The sequence below is a fragment of the Ovis canadensis genome, chromosome 11 (genome assembly GCF_042477335.2).
Source record: "Ovis canadensis isolate MfBH-ARS-UI-01 breed Bighorn chromosome 11, ARS-UI_OviCan_v2, whole genome shotgun sequence".
NCBI classification, from domain to species: domain Eukaryota; kingdom Metazoa; phylum Chordata; class Mammalia; order Artiodactyla; family Bovidae; genus Ovis; species Ovis canadensis.
Window position 1 is genome coordinate 60,840,998 of NC_091255.1, and position 20,784 is coordinate 60,861,781.

The following is a 20,784-nucleotide window of genomic DNA, read 5'->3' on the forward strand; positions in this document are numbered from 1 at the left end:
GAGCTTATGTCCCGGAGCTCCACCATGGCCCTGTGTGAGGAGCTGCCAAATGTACCATGGAGGAAGTGTGGGTGTCTTAGGAGAGGGCAGTGGGGACCACATTCATTCTAGTGCTGGAGTGGGGACCTGAAAGACCCTCCGAGGATTCAACATTTCATGCTGTTCTGTGCTGAGTTGCTCAGTCGTGTCCCACTCTTTGGGATCCCATGGACTATAGCCCACCAGGCTTCTCTGTACATGGGGATTCTCCAGGTAAGAATACCAGAGTGGGTTGCCATTTCCTTTTCCAGGGGATCTTCCTGACCCAGGGATCGAACCCAGGTCTCCTGCATTGGAGGAGGATTCCATCTGAGCCACCAGGGAAGCCCATGACTACTAGAGTGGGTAGCCTATCCCTTCTCCAGGGGATCTTTCCAACCCAGGAATGCAGGGTCTCCTGCATTGCAGGCGGATTCTTTACCAGCTGAGCTACCAGGAAAGCCTGCACAGATCTATAGGATGGCTTTAGCTGGGAGATTGGAGAAGGAAATGGCAACCCACTCCAGTGTTCTTGCCCAGAGAATTCCATGGACAGAGGAGCCTGGTGGGCTGCTTTCCATGGGGTCGCACAGAGTCGGACATGACTGAAGTGACTTAGCAGCAGCAGCTGGGAGATATATGGGCAGATAAACCTTCCAGGCAGTGACACTGAGGTGGAAGAGGGAACCGACCAGGCTTGAGGCTGGAAGGCAGGCCTGGGGGACTCTGGATTTTATGTTAGTTATTCTAATGTTTGTCCTCCTAATATCTTCTAATGTGTATTATTCTTCCTTTCGTCTATAATAAAATGTCTGCCAAGGATAAAGACTACATTTCCCAGCATGCCCTGCAGTGCAGTTTGGCCATGTGAGCATGCCCTGGCCAATGGGTTGAAAGAAAAAATATTATGCGCTAGCCCTCAGTCTCCTCCCAGTGCCAGCTTTGCCCCTCTTTGGATTCTTCCTCTCTCTGGTGCCTCAAGCTCAGAGGCTGCCCGGAGAACTGATGATAAGGGGCATGCTGAGAGAGGTTACACAGAAGGAGCCTGGTCCCCCAAGGCATCCTGGGCAGCGTGGCCAGCCTGCCTTGAATGGCTCAGCCCCTGGGGAACCCTCGCAAGGGAGAGTTACACACACTCTCTGCTTCCATTTCCGTTATTTGGGTTTTCTGTCACTCTCAGCAGGACCTAATCCGAGACGATAATAGGATAATGGCCCTGGGAGGCACTGCTGGGCTTTAAGCAGGTGGAGTGACATGATATGCTGGCTGCTGCATGACGGGTGGGAGGTGGGAGGTGAGTAAGGGGCTGATGCAGTGGTCCAGGGGTGAGGCCGGGGCCAGGGGCAGAGGGGCACAGACCTGGGGTACGAAGGCGGTGGGTGGGTGTGGGGTGTGGGGAGGGAGGGGTTGCTGTTCTCTTCTCACTCTGTGCTTCCTCCTGCTGGTCCCCATCAGGGATGTGGAAATTCCCTCTCCTGCCCACCCTCTCCTGCCGGCATGGCTTTCTGGCCTGAAGGTGGCATGAAAGATCTGCTTCCTGCTCTCAGCCAGACTTGGGGTGGTTCCTCTCCTTTTTTTGACTCTACCTCACTCACATTTTGTCACAGGGAGCTCCTTAGCTCACCCCCTGTTAGTTTCCTTTTTATTCCCTAGTCTCCTAGAGCTTATCAGCAGAAAGAGAGTATGTTGACTGTAGCTAACAGTTATAAGGTAGCTCTGCAGACCAAGCCCTGGGCTTCATCCATGATCTTGTTCAAGCTTTGCAGCACTTCTTGGAGGCAGGAGGTAGTAATAGCCTCACTTTATGCTTGAGGATACTGAAACAGAGAGTTTTAAGGTAACTGAGCAAGCGGAGGAGCTGAGACTTGAGCCCAGGTGGTGTTTTGCCTGCAGAATCCCCCTTGGAAAACTACTAGATCCCAGTGACTTACCAGCCGCTTGGGATCTTCTCGTTCGGCTTTGGGGCTATTGATTTTTTTCTTTAAAGAATAGTGCAGCTGTGAGTATCTTGGTATCACTGACTTTTTCCTTTTCTTTCCCATTCACATTGTTTCCTTGGGGGACAGTCCTTAGCGAGGGGTTATCAGACAAAGTATGTAGAGGCTGCTTGGTTCTTATAATCAAATTGCTATCAGGGTACTAGTGGATAGATGCTAGTACCGCCTCTGGGCCACTGTTTTCACTGGATTTTATTTTTTGTTCCTTTTGGGTGACTTAGCAGGTGTGTAATGATGTCTTAACGTATTAAGCCAGGAAGGCTGGGAGTTTCATTTCACGATTTCTTATCTTGAGCTCTCCACGTACAGATGCTGCATCATTTCTGACCATTCTGATCATTTTGATCCAGTGGTCACAGTGATCACTGAGTCTTAGGGCTTTATTCTCTGTTTAATTTGCAGTGTATATTTTGGGGAAGATATACTTCTGGATTCTATTTTCCATAGACTTCCATCATTTGTATTGATATTTGTCACTTGTAGCTTTCCCTATCCTCTTGCATGCTGGTCATTCTTCAGGTAGACTCAGAGATCCCTGTAGGCAGGGGTTGCCATATTGTTCTTTGCTGGTGTGATGCCAGCCCAGAGTACGTACTCAATGTATATTTGTTGAATACGAATAAATACATTTAAAGGGAAAAATTATGCAAGTATCTACCATACTTTCTGGTTAGGCAAAACGTTTTAAAGAATAAGCTTATTTTTTGATGATTTAGACTTATGGAAGAATTGCAAAGATAGTAGAGAGTTCCCATATACCCCATGCCCAGTTTCCCCTATTGTTAACATCTTACACTATGTGGTATTTTTGCGCAGTTAATGAGCCAATATAGATTAAGTCATGTTTAACTCAAGTTCATATTCTGTTCAGATTTCATCAGCGTCTGGCCCAGCGTCCTTTCTCTGCTCCAGCATCCCACTTTGCACTGAGTTATCACACCTCCTTGCATTTCTCTTGGGTGGTTCAGTTTCTCAGTTTCCTTGTTTTTTTCTGACATTGACAGATTTTAAGGAGTGCTGGTCAAGCCTTTTGTAGAATGTCACTCAACTGGAGTGATATGATGTTTTCCTCTTGATTAGACTGGGGTTGTGGGTTCTTGGGAAGAAAAGCATGGAGATAAAGCATCTTCTCATTATATCATGTCAAGGGTACATACTGTCCACATGACTCATCGCTGTGGATGTTGACCTTGACCAACAAGGTCTGGCCAACAGAGAGTTGGTCAGGTTTCTCCACCATGAGTTACTGTCTCCTACCCTCAATTTTCATATTCAGCTTTAAGGAAGGAAAGTCATTACGTGCCACCACACTTAAGGAGGGAGGGGTCGTGCTTCACCTCCTTGGGAGAATCTGCATACATTTGTCTGTTCTTCCTCTTTGTTTATTCCATCATTTCTTCCCGTCTGGACCCATGGATATTTATTTTATACTTTGAATTATAATTCAACGCTACTTGATTTATTGCATTGCTCAAATCACTCCAGCATTGGCCACAGGGAGCTCTTGCAGTTGCCTCTGGCATCCCTCTGACTTGCCCCATCATTTGTTTCCATGAGCACTCCCTTGCTTTCTGGAGTACAAGATCTCCTGGGTCATCCTGGACATGTCCTACCTCAGTCCTAGAATCTCAAGCCCTGGTTCCTTGAGAGGCTGGAGTATGCTATTAGATCTGGGTGGTGGGTGTGTGCCCTGCTGCTTGGGTGCTGATAAAGCACTTTCAAAGTCACTGTCTCAGCTGTTCTTGAAGCCAAGGGCTCCCCAGCTGAGTCCGGTGCTTGCGCAGCTTTGAGAGACAGGGCTGGTGTCTCCTCTGGGTGCAGCATTTATGGGCAAACCAGGATGCATGGTGGAGAGAGGTCCTGAAGGGCCCCTATTTGAGGACACAGAAGGAAGCATGAAGGGGGGTTATTGGCTGCTTTTCTTGTTTAGGGCGTCATTGGTGCCCCACAGGACCTCACCCAGAGGCCTCGTTGGCCTGGGGACCAGGTAGATTTGACACGTTCAGGTGGCCATGTGCAACACACAAGTACCCTGGCCAGCTGAGCGGCACATGAGGCTCAGGTTAGGACGAACCAGCCTGCCCAGCTGTGTTTGGTTTCTGCTGGGGAGAGGGACCTACCAGGCATTGTCCCTATAATCTCATTTATGACTTGGTATGAGTAAATTACGTGGCAGTTCTTTCTGTCTCCCCCTGTTAGGCTGTGAGTGACTCTTTATCCCCTCCTTCTGGCACACAGCAGGCATTGTGTCATTCCTGATGCCTGTTTGAAAGAGTCCGTGGGTGACGTTAGCAGGTCAGGACCGCTGCTGTGGCCTTCTGCCCCCGACCAGTCTCCTTGCTTTTCTTTTGTCTCCTTCTGAAAATGGGAATCTCTGTCTCTCTGGCCACTGTGCCCCCCAGGCTGTGCTGCCTGCCAGCGAGCCCCAGATGCCCTGGTGGGGAGAGGGTGTGGAATCAGGGCCCCTCCAGCCAGGGGCTGTCCTCTTTGTTGGGGGAGCCTTGAGGTCAGGGGTCCACCTGCCAGATTTCTACAGTGATGAGTGCAAAGTTGGGTCTGGCTGGGTCTCTCTCAGCTGCCAGTTCGTGCCCTTTCCTGGGGGGTGTGGTGTTGCTGGCATACTGTTTACTTCTGGGGATGCCAGATGAAGAGCAGCGTGGTTATACAGTTTAGCTGGAGCAGAGGGTTGCCATCAGGAGGGCCCGGGACAAAGAAGAATTTGACCTGGGGACACAGGGATGACTCTTCCCAAACAGAGCCCAGGATGCAGGCCCTTGCATGAACTCCTGGTTTGGGGGCTGGAATGGGTGCCTCATCCTTGTGTCCCTGGGTGGGGTGGGGCACTAAGCCATTGAGCCTGGGACAAGTGCCTGGGAGGCAGTGGGAAGCCACCAGGAGCCACACAGACGGGACTGAGCTCCTCCGGTGTGCCCCCAGGAGGGGTCACAATCTTTACGACCTGTGGTGTTCCTTAAGGGGGAGACCCCGGTCCAAGGATGGCCATTCCTTCTCAAAGGGCTGCTTCGGTCCAGCAGTGCTGCAGGGAAGAGGAGCAGAGAGAGCTGGCTTCCTCCTCTCTCTGTCTCCACCACTGGCCCCCTCCAGTGTCATGGGAGGCGGTCACCCCTACCCGCTGAGGCCGGGACCTGCCTGCTGATGACTGTTCTGATTACTGGGGCCTGACTCGACCTTCCCGACTGGGATTTTATTAGCGTAACAATGATCCTCTTTATCAATTGCTGTTGCCTTTTATGACTTCTCAGGGCCTTTATCTCAGCGGCTACCTCGCCTCCTGGCTAAATGAGGATTAATATTTTAACAGGATTATGTGCTGTGGGTTAGCAGTACTCTCGGGGGACGCTGGGCGCTCCCCCCGCTACCGCCTCTCTCCTCCTCACCGGCCTCCTTCCTGGTGTGCAGGGGAGGTCTCCCCAGAGATGGGGTCTCTCGTTTCAGAGTCTGCGATGGGATGGAGGGGTGGGTGGGAGGGTTGGGGACCTGAACTCTGGGTGGGGGACAGTTTGTCTGAAGAGTAGGTTAGACCTAGGGTAGGGACAGTCCTGGACGGCAGGTCCCTGTAGAGACTGTGGTCTGTTTCCTGGGATCAGCAGATGTGACCACCTGGTCAAGGGGAGAAAGGAGGAAAGTGGAGTCAGAGCTGTGGAGGAGGGAGACAGACAGCATCAGAGACAGAGGGAGAAAAAGATGGTGAGGGAGAGAGGGAAGGAAAAGTGACTCTACAGCCAGGCCCTTAAACTGTTGAATTGAGGGACACCACCTTCTCTGCCCCTTTCTTACTTTCCTCTCCTCCTCAGTCTTCCAGAGGTATGGAGGGTACAGTGAAAAAAAAAAAAAAGAGAGAGATTTGTTTTAGGTTTAGCCTTTTTAGGTTCACAGGAAAATTGAGTGGAAGGTGCAGAGATGTTCCTTATACCCTCTCTTCCCACTTGTGCATGGCCTCCCCCATTATCAACCCCCTCCGCCCCCCTGCAGGCTGGCACGTTTGTCATAATCGATGAACCTGCATAGATACATTATCATCACCTAAAGCCTGTAGTTTCCATTACCACTCTCGGTGTTGTACGTTCTATGAATTTGGACAAATTTACAACATGGATCCACCATTACGGTATTGTACAGACAATTCACTGCCCTCAGAATCCTCCGGGAGGGGGGGAAGCTTTCATTCCAGTTCCTATAGGCCGACTCCTGCCAAGAGAGCTTAGGCACCTCCTGTCCCTTAGGCTGGCTGCATTGAAACAAAACAGAATGAAACAAACCAGGGAACAGCAAGGACTGGTGAGGATGCAGAGAAGTGGGAACCCTGTGCACTGTTCTGGGGAACGTGGAATGGTTTGGCTGCTGTGGAAGACAGTATGGGTGGTTCCTTAAAAAGGTAAAGTAGAATTCCCGTATGATCCAGCAATCCCTCTTCTGGGGATGTATCCAAAAAAGAATTGACACTAGGATTTCCAGGAGATACTGGCACACCCATACTCACAGCAGCTTAATTCACAATAGTCAAAAGGTGGAAACAACCCAAGTGGCCATCAATGGGTGAATGGATAAACAAAACAGGGTCCCCTATTCAGAAATAAAATGGATTAAAGACCTAAATGTAAGAACAGATACTATAAAACTCCTAGAGGAAAACAGGCCTGACATTGTTTGACATAAATCGCAGCAGTATTTTTTTGGATACAGTTCCTAAAGTAAAGGAAATAAAAGCAAAAATAAACAAATGGGATCTAACTAAACTTAAAAGGTTTTGCACAGCAAAGGAAACCATTGACAAAATGAAAAGACAGTATACTGAAGAGGAGAAAATATTTGCAGAAAGATATGACCAATAGGAGATTAATATCTAACAAACATAAACAGCTCATATAACTCAACAGCAAAAAACCAGACAGCCCAATTAAAAAATGGGCCAAAGAATTGAATAGACATTTTTCCAAAGAGGAAATGCAGATGACCAACAGGCACATGGAAAGATGCTCAGCATCGCTAAACATCAGGGAAGTGCAAATCAAAACCACAATGAGGTATCAGTTTATACCAATCATAATGGCTATCATCAGAAAGAACACAAATACCAAATTATGATGAGGATACAGAGAAATGGGACCCCTCATACCCTGGGGTGGAGATGTCAATTGGTGCAGCCCCAGTGGAAAAATTATGGAGATTTCTCAAAAACTACAAATAATACCATAGGACCCAGCAATTCTACTCCTGGGTATACGTTAAACCAAAACCCTAATTTGAAAAAGATACATGCACCCCAATGTTCATAGCAGTATTATTTATAATTGCCAAGATATGGAAGCAACCTAAGTGTCCATAATGAGTAGATAAAGAAGACATAATATATATCTATACATATATGTATAGATATACAATGGAATAGTACTCAACCATAAAAAAAAATGAAAAATTTCCATTTGTAACAACACAGGTGGCCTTGGAGAGCGTTATACTAAGTGAAATAAGTCAGAAAACATACTGCGTGATGCCTCTCATATGTGCGTGGTGCTAAGTTGCTTCAGTCGTGTCCAGCTCTTTGTGACTCCATGGACTGTAACCTGCCAGGCTCCTTGGTCCATGGGATTCTCTAGGCAAGGATGCTGGAGTGGGTTGCCAGTCCCTTCTCCAAGAGATCTTCCCGACCCAGGGATCGAACCCGAGTCTCCTCTGGCTCCTGCATTGGCAGGTAGGTTCTTTACCATTTGTGCCCCCCTGGGGAGCTCACTCATATGTGGAATTCAAAAATACAATAAATAAGTGACTATAACACAAAAGAAACAGACCCATAGGCATAGAGAACAAACTAATGGTTACCAGAGGTGGGAGAGGGGTATACAGAGGAGGAGGGGTGGGAAGTACAAGCTCCTGGGTGTAACATAGGCTCAGTGATGGATAGCATGGGGAATATAACCAGTATTCTCCAATAACTGTAAATGGGAAATTATCTTTAAAAACTGTATAAATTTTTTAAAAAATTAAACAAAACATGGTCCATCCACATAGTGGACTCTTGTTCATCCCAAAAGAGGAAGGAAATTCTGACATCTGCTGCAGCATGGATGAATCTCGAAGGTACTATGTTAAGCGAAATAAGCCAGCCACAGTAGGACAGATGCTGCATTATTCCACCAATATGAATTCCTAAAGGAGTGAAATTTATAGAGACTGAAAGTGGAAGAGAGGTTACCAAGGGCTGGAGCGGGGGAATGGGGAGTTATCGTTTCATGGCGACAAAGCTTTAGTTTTGCAAAATGAAAAGAGTTCTGGAGATGGGTTGCAGAAAGCACGAATGTAAATTTTATGTTTTGTGTGTTTTACTCCAAGTGAAAATTTTAAAAAATGAAATAAAAAAGTTGATTTTTTAAGTTAAAAACTTAAAAAAGATTTAATTAATAAAATAAAAATCAAAGGAATCCTAGGACCTTTCAGGGATGGCAAGAATGTTAGGAGTGATTTAACACTAGGTTTAGAGAATTCTGCTTCCTCTGGTGGCTCAGAAGGTAAAGAATCTGCCTGCAGTGCCAGAGACCTGGGTTCGATCCCTGGGTCAGGAAGATCCCTTGGAGAAGGAAATGACAACCCACTCCAGTATTCTTGCCTGAAGGACAAGAATGGACAGAAGAGTCTGGTGGGCTACAGTCCTTGGGGTCGCAAAGAGTTGGACACGACTGAGTGACTAACTTTCACTTTCACTTTCGAGAATTCTAGATTCTGTCTTAGAGGTAGGGTGATATTCTCTAAAATGTAGGAAGCCACAGGGAGACCTGCTCTGTGTTGGGAACTTCGATACAAAGATAAAAAAGATGGGGTCCCTGCCCTTGCTGGAGGGCAGACACATCGATTGAAATCACAATACAAGCTTTGTCCCCTCAAATTTAAAAATAATTAAAAAATTTTTTTAAGTTCAAAACTGACTTAGAACATAACTTTGGAAAGAATTCAAATGTATTTCAGAAAATTTGGAAAATACAGAGAAGCATAGAGAGGGAGTTAGGAGTAATTTTTTTTTAAAATTTATTTTTGGCTGCAAGGCATATGGGATCTTAGTTCCCTGACCAGGTATTGAACCTGGGTCCCCCTGCATTGGGAGTGTGGAGCCTTAGCCACTGGGCCACCAGGGAAGTCCCTGGGTTGCTTCTTAAGCCTCCAGAGTCCAGCACCTTTCCCCCTTCCCCCATGGACCTGTGCCTGTCTCTGACCCTCACCCGCTCAAGTCTTCCCCTCCTTGGGCCCCTCCCTTTGTCGACTCTCTCGCTGGGCTCCCGCTGTGGTGGTTCAGCCCATCTCCTTGCTCTCACCTTCCTCCTGCCCTCTGTTAGCTATTCCACACCACGCTCTTCCCTGCTCACGCATCACTCCAATATTTATTCCATGACAGCAGCTCCCCATTAAACAGGAATTAACTTCCAGGTCCTGACTGATGGAGGTGCTCAGACAGTGCAGGGGGACTCACCTTAGAGAGGGGTCTTGAGCTGGCTGGCCAGGTGCCCAGACTCACCTCTGGGACCCTCCATTCAGGGGCCTGAGGAGGCAAGTGGGAGCCCGTGGGTGAGGGTGTGTGCCTGAGTCCTCCCTGCGCCCTGAGTGATGTCCTGGTACCCTTCACTTGTTGAGCAAGCCTGCTTTCTGTGGTTCTGTTTCGCATAAAGGAAACTCCCGTGTTCGTGATTCCTTCGAGAACCTCAGCAGGGTCTGGGACACTGGCCAGGCTTGGGAGCTTGCCTGCTGGGCTCTTGGGAGTGACTAGCAGCTCTTTAAAACAGTCTAGGCCCTCCTGATCCCTCCTACATCTGTCAGGAGAGGGGTGGCTGGGGGTCATTTGTCAGCCAGGCACTTGCCCTGCGTTCCCACTGAGACGAACCAGCAGAGAAGGAATCATTTGCCCTGGGAAGATGCAGGTGGGACCTAGGGCAGGTGGCCCTGGGTCCAGCACTAGGGCCCAGCCCAACTCTCCGGGCTGGTGGTCAGCTGGGCTGGGAGGAGACTCTGCCCTTTAACGCAGGCTGCTGGCCTCCGTGGCCTCTCGGTCTTGGGAGCAGAGTCCCTCTGGACATGTTTTCCAGTAAATCTGCCTGCTGCTGCCTTCAGAGAAAACTGCTGATTTGGGCACTTCCCTGTGATCCAGTGGCTGGGAATCTGCCTGCCAGTGCAGGGGACACGGGTTTGATCCCTGGTCTGGGAGGATCCCTCATGCTGCAGGGTAGCTGGGCCCGTGTTCCACAACGACTGAGCTTGCCAGTTCTCTGGAGCCCACGAGCTGCAACTAGAGAAAGCCCGTGCGTAGCAATGAACACCCAGTGCAGCTCTCTGCCGAAATAAATAAGTAAGTAAAATTTTAAAAATGAAAATATCAGCTGGGGAGAGGGGAGCAGCTGAGGTGCTTAGCCTGTGATCTGGGTCATGATGGATGGGCTAGTCTGGCGGCAGACAGCTAGCTGGGGACCAGCTCTCTCCACCAGGGACCCTGAGGCTGCAGTGTCCCTTCAGCCTAGAGAATCTACCGCAGGGAGTCCCCTCTGGCTTGCAAAGCTCCCCCTGGAGCTAGCAGCCCCCCGGGAGGCCCACTGCAAGGAGGACGATGAGACACAAGTGACTCCTGCCCCCTCTGAGGGGGTCCTGCGTCATTGTCCTTGGAGCAGTGGTCCTTTCCCCGGGCAGCAAGGCCTGATTGGGTCTCTCCCAGTCCTCCTCCTTCTCTGGGTATGAGCACCACTTTCTCAGAGCACCCCCAGAAGAGGTATCAGGGTTGTAGTGGGTGGGCAGGGGATCTGAAGCAGCCTTTGCTAATTGGGGCAGGACATCAGGTTTGCTGGCATCTCTTCTCACCTGGATCCCCGCCCCCCTGCCAGGTGACTCTGAGGTCTCTCAGCTCCTGACTGCCTGGGAGACAGCCAGGACTCTCCTTTCATGACCCCACTGGCCAGGGGCTCACATCCTTTGTTCTGTATTTGGCTGAGTTCCCCCAACCCCAGGAACCCATTGCCTGGGGCACCCGCCTCTGAAAGTCACAGCATCATTCAGAGCTCATTGGTCCCCACAAAGCTCGCCTACTGGTGCTTTTAGTTAAACTTGCTTTGTCATTGTCCCCTCATTGTTTTGGGTATAAATCTTTTCCCTTCTTCTCTTCTTGGAACTGCAGCTGGTCTGGTCCTCTGCCACCAGCCGTGGTCTCCAGGGGCACTCAGGACTCAGGCCTGAAATTTTCCAAAAGGGTTTTTTTCTGAGTGCGTTGGCATAAACAATTTCCCCTTCTTGTTCCAGCGGCTGAGATCTGATGGGCAGGGGAAGAGAAGGGGCACAGCTCCAGGGTTAGGCCATGGGACAGTGTCTAAGGTCTCTTTATCCCTTCCAGTGGCACCCAGAAAGCATCTGGGCACCTTGGTGGGCTGGGGGCTCTAAGAGGCACGAAGGTGGTGGATTGGGTTGGGAGTGGTGGGTCCTGAAGGCCAGAGCTGGCGGTGGACTCTTCCGGACACTGTGGACGGATGACATCTCTGTTTATTGCAGCATCTTCTCCCTCGAGACTTTTGGATGACCCTCTATCTCCAGAACCGTCTATTATATAACTATTTGGATGCTGTTTATGCGCTGATAATGAAGAAGGAACTTTCCAGGACAGATAAGGGACTACCTTTGACCTTGCTGAGCAGATAGCGGGTATCCAGCATGTCACTGCCAGGCCTGCTTTTCCCAACTCATCATCCTTATCTGGGGACAGGAACAGTGTCCCTTTCGTGCCAGCAAGATGCCTTGGGCAGGTCCTTGGGAATCCTCACCTGCCTGCCTGTCTCCACAGCGTTGTTGATGGTAACAGACTTTGTGACTCGGAAGGCTGGGTGACCCCTGGAGGTGTGTGGAGTGAGCTGGGGCTGCAGACAGATAAAATCAAGAACTTGCATTCCTGGCAGAGGGGCAGGAGCAGGGCTGAAGTGGAAGAGAGCGTATGTCGGGGGGCCCTATCTCCCACAGGGCTGCTCAGGCTGGGCCTCCTGGGGTCGGTGGAGTGCTGGTGAAGGAGCGGCTCTGTCTCAGGGAATTAGTGCAGCCTGCCTGGCAGGGCTAGTTCACTGCGGGTTTGCCCCTGCTCCCTGTTAAGGGTGGAGGCCAAGCAGGAAGGGAGGTGAGGCGTGGAGGGACGTGGCTGATGTACCACCTGCCCCCAAACCACCAAGGTGACCTTCTCAGCCCCTCTAGCTCCCCGGACTCCAGCATCAGATGAGCCTCGCAGAGTGCACAAGCTTCCTGTGGCTGCTGTAACAAATGACCGTAAACTCGGTGGCTTAAAATAACACGCATTACTCCCTACAGTTCTGGAGGTCAGCGTCTCACTGGGCTGAAATCAAGGACTTGGGAGGGCTGCCTTCCGTCTGGAGGCTTGAGTGAGGTGGCCGTGGTCTCGGGCCCAGGGTCCCCAGCTACACTGCATCCTTCCAACCTCCGCTTCTGTTGTCACATCTCCTCTGACCTCCCAACCTCTTAGAAACACCTTTGTGATGGTGACTCGGGGCCACCCAGATAACCTACCCTCCTAGGCTCCTTAGTCACATGTGCAAAGTCCCTTTTGCCACAGGTACCACAGTCACAGGCTGCAGGAATTGGGATGTGAACATTTTGGGGGTTATTATTCTGCCGACCACAGAGAGGGAGTATAGGGACTACAGGACCTCTGGGGGATCTCCTTCCCCAGCACAATGTTGATCTGGGTCTTAAAGTCCACAAAGACTGTGGAGGGGATGAAAGGCATCCAGAATCCTTGATGGGGACCCAGTAGAGACTCCCCCTCAGGTGTCCAGCCCTGCAACAAGAGCCCCATGGGCTTTTGGGTACCGGAACCATAGAAGAGTAATGATAACATCATAGACTTTCTCTCCCCCAACTGAACATTCCCAGAGCAAGAAAGAAGGTGAGGCTCAGGGATATAAGTTGAGTCAGCTTCTGCAACTTCTAAAATTTCTACAATGTCAGGTGAGGTTTGTAGGAGACAGGGCATGTCTTTCCTCAATTTTTTTTTTTTTTACAATGAACGTTTTCAAAATCCTTTAAAGATAAACTAGCGCAATAAAGTCTCATGTGTGCATTACCCCAATTTGACAGTTATCAAAATGATCACATTTACTTCATCTGCTGTGGTTTTCTTGTCCTTTGCTGTCCTCTGGCTGAAGTATTTTCAAGCCTGTTAGCAGGCATTCTGTAACTTTGCTCCTGCGAATATCAGGATGCAACTCTCCAAATCTGGGAGACTTGGTGACAGAATCACAGCTCCATTAGTACAATGTCATAATTAATGGTAATTCCTTGGTATCAGCGAATGCCCTGTTTATAATCACATTTCTCTGATCGTCTCAGAGACCTTTTTGCAGTTGGTCTGTTTAAATTGGGTTCCAGACAAGGTCCACAAGTTAATTGTTGTGTCTTTTAAAATTTCTCTTAGTCTAGATCAAGACCCTCCTCCCCATTTCCCTCCAGCCTTGACTTGCTACAGAAACAGGATATACTGTCTTGCTGATTGTCACCCATATTCTGGATCTGATTGCTTCCTTTCGGTGGTTTAGTCGCTAAGTCGTGTCCAACTCCTGTGACCGCAGACACTGTAGCCGGCCAGGCTCTTCTGACCATGAGATTCTCCAGGCAAGAATACTGGACTGGGTTGCCATTTCCTTCTCCAGGGGATCTTCCCAACCCAGGGATCGAACCCTGGTCTCCTGAGTTACAGGCGAATTCTTTACTTACTGAGCTACAAGGGAAGATTGCTTCCTTTTGGTGTTACTTCATCTTCACCTTTCCTGGAAATGGGAGTTTAGCTCTAGAAGCTAGATTCAGGCTCACCTTTCTGCCAGAATCCTTCGCGGCTGGGGCTCTGAGTTGGGTTCTTAATCACTGGACAACCAGGGAAGTCCCAGGAAATAACTATTTCATGAGAGCTTGCAAATATGGTGCTTTCCTCCTAGAATCACTGTTTTACAAGTAAAGTCGCTCAGTTGATGACTCTTTGTGACCCCATGGACTGTAGCCTACCAGGCTCCTCCGTCCATGGGATTCTCATGTTTTACAAGGAGCAGTGAGAATTCTGTTAAACAAACCTTCCCTTATCAATTGAGTTATCCGGTTACTCTGAAATAGACTTTAAAAAAGGGAAATCACTAATTGTTTTTCTTTTAGTGAACAGTTTTTTTGAATAAAGAGTTAGGTCTTACTTACTTTCAATGAGTTTCCCACGAGGTTTTGTTTTGTTTATTCCCCCCTTTCTGTTTTTCTATTTCATGTATTCTGTTTATTTCAGCCAGTTGTGTTCACTGTTCTTTCTTGGGCTCGATTTTCCTCTTTGGCCAGAGACTTCTGATTTTTTTCCCCTCCAAAGGCAGGCCACGGGTGCCTATCACATCAGTGATGGGAGGAAGGGCAATTTCCTTGGACAGTGGGTGATGGACAGGCTAGCACTGGGTAGGGGGCTTGCTAACCAGAAGCTCTTTCTTTGGGGGATTTATTTTCCTGCCTTGTTTGAAGTGCCTGGGTTGGGCCCTCTGATAATGAGCCGTATCTAAGCAGAATCCGATTAAAGGGTAGTGGGTTCTGATAGTCACAGAGCCGTGCTGGGAAAAGCGGAAGAAATCTCAGAACCAAAACAACAAAAACACGCCTGGCTATGTAGTCTCCAACGTGTCCACCAGGTGGTGCTGTTCAGCCACGAGTCTGTCGGCTTTGGTCGCAGCGGCCAGCTGGTGTCTCTCACACTTTGTCCCCACTCAGTGCCACTGCCCGCCCCCTCCAGCCAGGCTAGGGGAGCCAAGGGAGGACAGACACTGTGCCCTGCAGGGTGCGCAGTGGTGGGTTTGGTGGTGCTGTCCCCAACCTCAGCAAGCTCCTGCCAGCGACGGTGACAGCCACAAAGCTGGCGCGGCTTCCTGGCCCCTCTTCTCCCACTCTGCTGACTCGGGCTGGCCCCACCTCCTCCCGCATGGAAAGCAGGCGTTTGTGTGGTTGTCCGACTGAGGCTGGGGGAGGACAGATGGGTGTCACCGAAGTAAGCTGACCAGTTGGTGGGTGCACTGGGGGTCTGAGGGCCCAGGCCCAGACTCCTGCACCCGAAGGGAATAGGGGGTGGTCCAGCATGGTGGGCTGTGGGAAGGGCACCCACCCGCTCCAGGGTGCCTCGTGGTGAGTGGTGTGTCAGGAGGAAGGACCACGCTTGGTAAATGGACGCTCTTCCCAGGGGAATCCCTCAGGAGGGTCGTGTTGGGGTGGCAGGTGGGGAAAGGCCCCGCGGGCTGCGTGCTCCTGGGGTTGGGGAGTTCTTATCCTCCAGGCTCCTGCCTTCTCCTTGCTGGGTGCCATCTGGGGGCTATTTTCAGGTTGGGGAGTAGGGGGTATGGGACCAGACAGAGGGAGCTGACCACCTGCAAGGCTGCTCTCTGTGGCTTGCAGAATGGGCTGGCCTCAGTCTGACCCGCCAAGAAGAACCCAGGCGCATACAGGGCGTGCTGATAGAGTAGGAAGATCCCCACGTCCAGGGAGGGAACCAGCCAGGGAGGAGCCAGCCCCTCTCACCAAGGATGACTCCTGTGCCCGCTATGTCATCTGAGGAGCAGCAATCATGTTACACGGTGAGGGGGTCCCAGGAGGAGATGGGGTGGAGGGTTCATGGACAAGGGGGTCATGAGGCGGAGGCAGGGGCTGAGGGCGCATGTCATCACCTGACCTCTGGGGGTGCTCTTGCTGCAGCTGACACTCCTGGGCTTGGCTGCCACCTCCCGGGGGCCCGAGAGACGCCCTGTAGCCAAGGTGGGTCCCCACAGGAGGCCCTGGTTTCCTCTGGGGAGACGGCAGGGGGTCGGCAGGTTTAGATCACCAAGGTGGGGCCTGCACTTGACTGAGGGCCTTGGAGGCCACACTGGGGCTTCTGGCGTCCTGCTCTTGCCGCAGCCTGGCCTGGCCTGGGCCCCAGATAGAAGTGGCTCTTCTTTCTCAGGCCACAGGGGTCCTAGGGAGAGGAAGGTGCTGCCCAGGGACCTGGAGGAGCGAACTGAGTGGCGGATGAAGGTCTGGGTGAGGGTGCGGTCCAGGCCTTTCCAGCAGGGACCCTTCAGGAACTGGACCCCCATCCAGGCCTCAGGGGAGGAGGAGGAGATGTGTGGTTTCCGCCTCCTCCAGGGGCAGAGCCTTCTGTCTTCCTCTCTCTGCTCCCTCAGTTGTGAGGCAGAGTCTGAGAGGTGCCTCCTGCCCTGGCGGGGCTCTGCTGTCCCCTTCCCCTCAGGGGTGCCATGTGGGGCCCGTCCAAGCAGCCAGGCCTGGGCTCTGGCTCCTGCCCGTCCCTTCCCGAGGGCCCTGCTGGAGCCAGGAGGAGGACCAAGCGGGCCAGGCAGATGGTGGGCTGCCAGGAGGGGCTGCCCGGGCAGACGGGCCGACTGTCAGGACAGATGGTGGGCCGGGCAGGGGTCCGGAGCCCGGCCCATCTGTTCCAGGCCCCCGGTGGGGCTTTTCTTGTCCACCTGGGGCTGAACTGGGATGAGGCCCAGCGGTGGCTTCTGCCCAGGTCCGCTCACGTCCTCCTGGGTTATCTGTCCCCGAGGCTCAGGGCTAGGGGTCCCTCCTGGTGCTGATCCTCCTGGCAAATGGCATATGGCCGTGCTCACAGAGCTGGAGGGGTTCCCAAGGGCCCTGGGGGTGCCTGGGCAGAGTGTGCGGCACACCCCGGGGACAAAGCCGCCCATGGCAGACCGGCAATACCGAGAGGCTGCCGGAAGCCACCAAGGAAAGTCGCGTCTGTGCCCAGTTGTCATTATCAGCCAGCCCTGCTCAGCAGAGGAGCGGCTGGTGGGAAGGGGGCACTGCAGGAGGGGGGCTGCCCTGGTGGGGGGTCAGGACTGCTTCTCAGAGGAAAGGGTGGTGGGACCCATGCAGGCTCCAAGATGAGGGGGACGGCAGGCAGGTGGGCAGGCGAGACGGCCCCCGGTCGAGGGAGCAGCCAGGCCAGGGGGTGGAGGCTCTGCTCAGGGGTGGTGGGTGGGAAGACCCTGGTGTCCTTGCTAAGCCGTGGAGTCACCTCCCGTGACGTCAGTCCTTAGATCCCTGGGTGGGGGTGTCACAGCTGTGTCCTGGGGCCTGAGCATACTGGGAGAATTCATCCCATTATAGTCTTATGTTGATAATGATAATCCAAAAATATCTTCCTCTATCTTTTTTTAAACCAATTACAAAGAAAAACCTCTGCGGCCACTGTGCGCCACCCGTGGCTGTGTCCTCGAGCAAGACAGGGCTCTGCTTTTGTGCTTTCATCACCACAGGGGAGCTGCTCCGTTAAAGGCCGAGGGCAGGGGCCAGGGAGGGGCATGTGGGCCTCGGGTGACGGGCAGGGACGTTGACAGGGTCAAGATTGCCCTCCAGAGGTCACTTCTGGATGCTAGATGGAGAGTGGTCCTGGTGTCTGCTCCAGTGACCTCTCCAAGAAGCCAGAAGAGGGCTCAGGCTTTGGGAAGTGCCTCCTGCCCAGCCAGTGGGTGCAATGTCCTTCCGTAGCCAGCTCTGGGGGCCCAAGATGGGGCCGTGGCAGCTGCTTGTGTCTTTTGCTGGCTCCCCATCATCCTCTTTCCTAATGGTGCTGTTAGTCACCCAGCCGAGTCTGACTCTTTTCGACCCTATGGACTATAGCCCGCCAGGCTCTTCTGTCCATGAGATTCTCCAGGCAAGAATACTGGAGTGGGTTGCCCTTCCCTTCTCCAGGGGATCTTCCTGACCCAGGGATCAAACCCAGGTCTTCTGCATTGGCAGACAGATCCGTTACTGTCTGAGCCACCAGGGAAGCCGGTTCCTCCTTAAATGCAATTGTCCTGGAGCCAGAGTGTGGGATTTAAATCACACGCTACCCTTACTGGCTGGGTGACCTTGGGTAAGTCACTCACCCTCTTTGAGCTTTGATTCCTTCAGCAATAAAAGGGGGATAGTAGGGCTCCCACTTCATGGGATCTTTGCGACAGTTCACTGAGCTACACCCTTAGAACCCTGTCCAGCACATAGCCAGCACTTAATATTATTATTATTACTGTTACAGTCGTTGTCTTATTTCATTGAAGTAACATTCACAGAACCTTCAATAAACCGTTTTAAAGTGAACAGGTGAGAGGCATGTGGTATATTCACAGTGTTGTGAAACTGCCGCCCCTTGATAATTCCAGAACACAGTCATTGTCCCAAAAAGAAGCCCTGTGCCCATTCTCCGTCACATCCTATTTATTCCCTTGCCTCTGCCACGACCACGATCCCCTTAGAAGACCACCAACCCACTCTCTGCCTCTGTGGATTTGCCTGCCCTGGTCTTTCCTGTGACAGAATCATCCAGCACGCGGCCTTTTGTGTCTGGTGCCATGTTTTCAAGCTTTATCCATGTCATAGCACGTGTCGAACTTTTCCTTTTTTTCTGACTGAATAATATTCCAGTGCACGGATGGACCACATTTTATTTATCTTATTCGTACACTGATGGATATCGAGGTGTTTCTACATTTCAGTGCAAGGTTTTATTTGAACATCTGTTGTATTTTTTTGTGTGAAACCCGTCACAGATTTCAGAGTCCTCCTTGCAGGGTCCCAGGCTGATTGCTCTGCATGGTCCCAGTTTGGGTTTATGCGCTGCAGAGGTGAACACTCGCTGTGTGTTTTCACATCTGTTATCTGGGCCCTTAAACATCCAGGGCAGGACCCAGGTTGCCATGTTGTTGTGAAGCTTGGGAACTGAGGCATGGAGAGGCTTGGGTCACTGCCGACCCTCCTCAGCTTTCCCTCGGTGTCTCTGAGCCCTTTCTCCCTGGCATGGCCCTGCCCTCCTGTCACGGGCTCCCCCGCTGGGCACAGTGGCCTTGGATCACCCCGAGCCTTCTTCCTCTCCTGTCTCCACCTCTGCTCCGCTCCTTCTTGTCCACTGTCTCCGTTCTCTCCCTCCACCTCCTGCCTTTGCTGAGACCTTTCCGGTCATCCTGGAAACCCCTGTAGGTGTCACTTTGAGATATGGATGTGGCCAGCTTCTCCTTTAGACCTTCGGCTTCCAGAGCAGGGGCAGATCCTTTGTCAGGCCTGTAGATGCTCCAGCGAGTCTGGAGGCCAGGAGGGGTGTCTTGTCCCCACAGGGAGAACACCCAGGGCACCCTGTGCCCGGAGAGCTCTGTAGGGCCTTCCCTCTAGGGCTCAGGGTGGGGACACGTGGTCTGGTGCTGCTGTCCCGTGGCCTTGCTGTAACTGTAACTGCATGATGACCCATGTGAGTAATACAACGGGGACCAGAGTGGCCCAGGATTTCTGTAAGACCCTCACAGTGGGCTGGCGCCTGACGCAATCTGTGTGGTTCCAGGCCTGGGGGCGTGGGGGACAGAGCTAAGACCTTGAAAGTGCTGCCTGGGACTCTGAGGGACCCAGTGGGGGCCTAGAGTGTGTCCAGGGGAAAGAGGCCCAGGGAACTCACCTGGCTTTGCTGGGTGTGTGAGGGAGGCAGGGAGCCATGTGGACAAGCTCCAGTGGTCATTGTTGCTGACCTCCCTGTTTCGTGCTGGACTGAAAGGAGGGTGACACGTTTTTCTTGCCGAGATCTGGAAATCCAAGTGTAAGTTCTCACTTGATCACGAGGGTCTTTGCAGTTCCCTGGGGAAAAGAGAAACATACACACCGTTACTCAGACACCCCAGGTGACAGGGAATACCGTGCTTGCTGCCCGCCAGGCTTTGGCCACGCCCTGTAAATATCCCCCGCTACACTCTCAAGGGATCCCCTGGGGAGTCTGCCTAGAGAGGTCACACGGCTGGCATGGGCTCCCCGGATGGTGGGCACTGTTGGAATTGTCCCCTCTCTAGCGGGCTCTGATCCTTCTCGTGGATTCTGAATCTTAGGGTGGCTCGGGTGGGCGCAGGGCCCGCCCTCCTGAGTCCGATTCCTCGGCTCCTCTGTCTGGGAGCTCACGTCCCCCAAGGCGCACCGCCTTGACTCCCACTGGCTGCTGCAGGAGCCGGCCTCCCCGGGACGCTCGCACGCCTCCTTCCTCAGGCTCTGCCACACGTCCACCCCCGCGAATCCCCAGTGTCCGGCTGTCAGCAGTTCTCCTGGGCCGCAGGGAGCCCAGACCATGGTGGTGACAGCAGGCCCCTGGGGGGAGAAGGGACACCCTGGCTGCCTCTTGGGGTCGAGATGGCCCTTGCTGGCCCCGGTGTCCTCTGCCGGGCCCTTTCCTGTCTGTCCTGCTCACCCCGCGTCGATTGCCAATTGGGCCCTTCGCTTCCGTCCCATTTTCGCGGCTAATGGCTCTGCTGCCATTGATCTGCATAGGGGAGCATCTCGATCGGAACACCGTGACTGATGGCCGTGGAGACTTCCCTGTGCCCGCCCCTCCCCCTCCCGCCTGCCTCCACAAGCCCCGCCCCCCCATCCCTCTAGGCCTGCCCTTACGGACACCCGCCTCCCTGGCTTTGCTCCCCCCCACGCTCTGTCCCCTCTCTTCAGGCCCCTCTAGAAGGAAGAAGGAGTATCCACTAGCACCTCCCCCTCCCAGGGAGACGACTTCTCCCTCCTGCTCTCTCATCCAGGAGGTAGGAGGACCTTGCTAGTGGGAAGCCTCAGGGAAAGGGTTGGTGGTGCCATTTCATGGACCAGCCTTAACCTTGGCCTCAGGCTCCCACCTACAGACTTTGCACCCCAGTCTGACCTGGGAGGGGAGACGCTTGCCTGAGGCCATGGCTCCCGGAAAGGCCCCTCCCTCAGATGCCCC

At 52.3% G+C, this 20,784-nt stretch overlaps 1 long non-coding RNA gene across 3 annotated transcripts in view; it reads left to right on the forward strand.

Annotated features, from left to right (window-relative positions):
- LOC138415352 (uncharacterized) overlaps positions 1 to 20,784 on the forward strand; it is a 121,139-nt gene that overhangs the window by 41,446 nt on the left and 58,909 nt on the right. Inside the window, exon 1 of one of the 3 annotated variants that reach the window (XR_011247193.1) lies at positions 10,091 to 10,365. The exons of 1 other annotated variant lie outside the window; for it this stretch is intronic. This is a non-coding gene — a long non-coding RNA (uncharacterized lncRNA). Of the gene's footprint in view, positions 1 to 10,090; positions 10,366 to 20,784 lie in introns of those variants that run through there. One more of the 3 variants, XR_011247194.1, reaches the window with a different exon arrangement.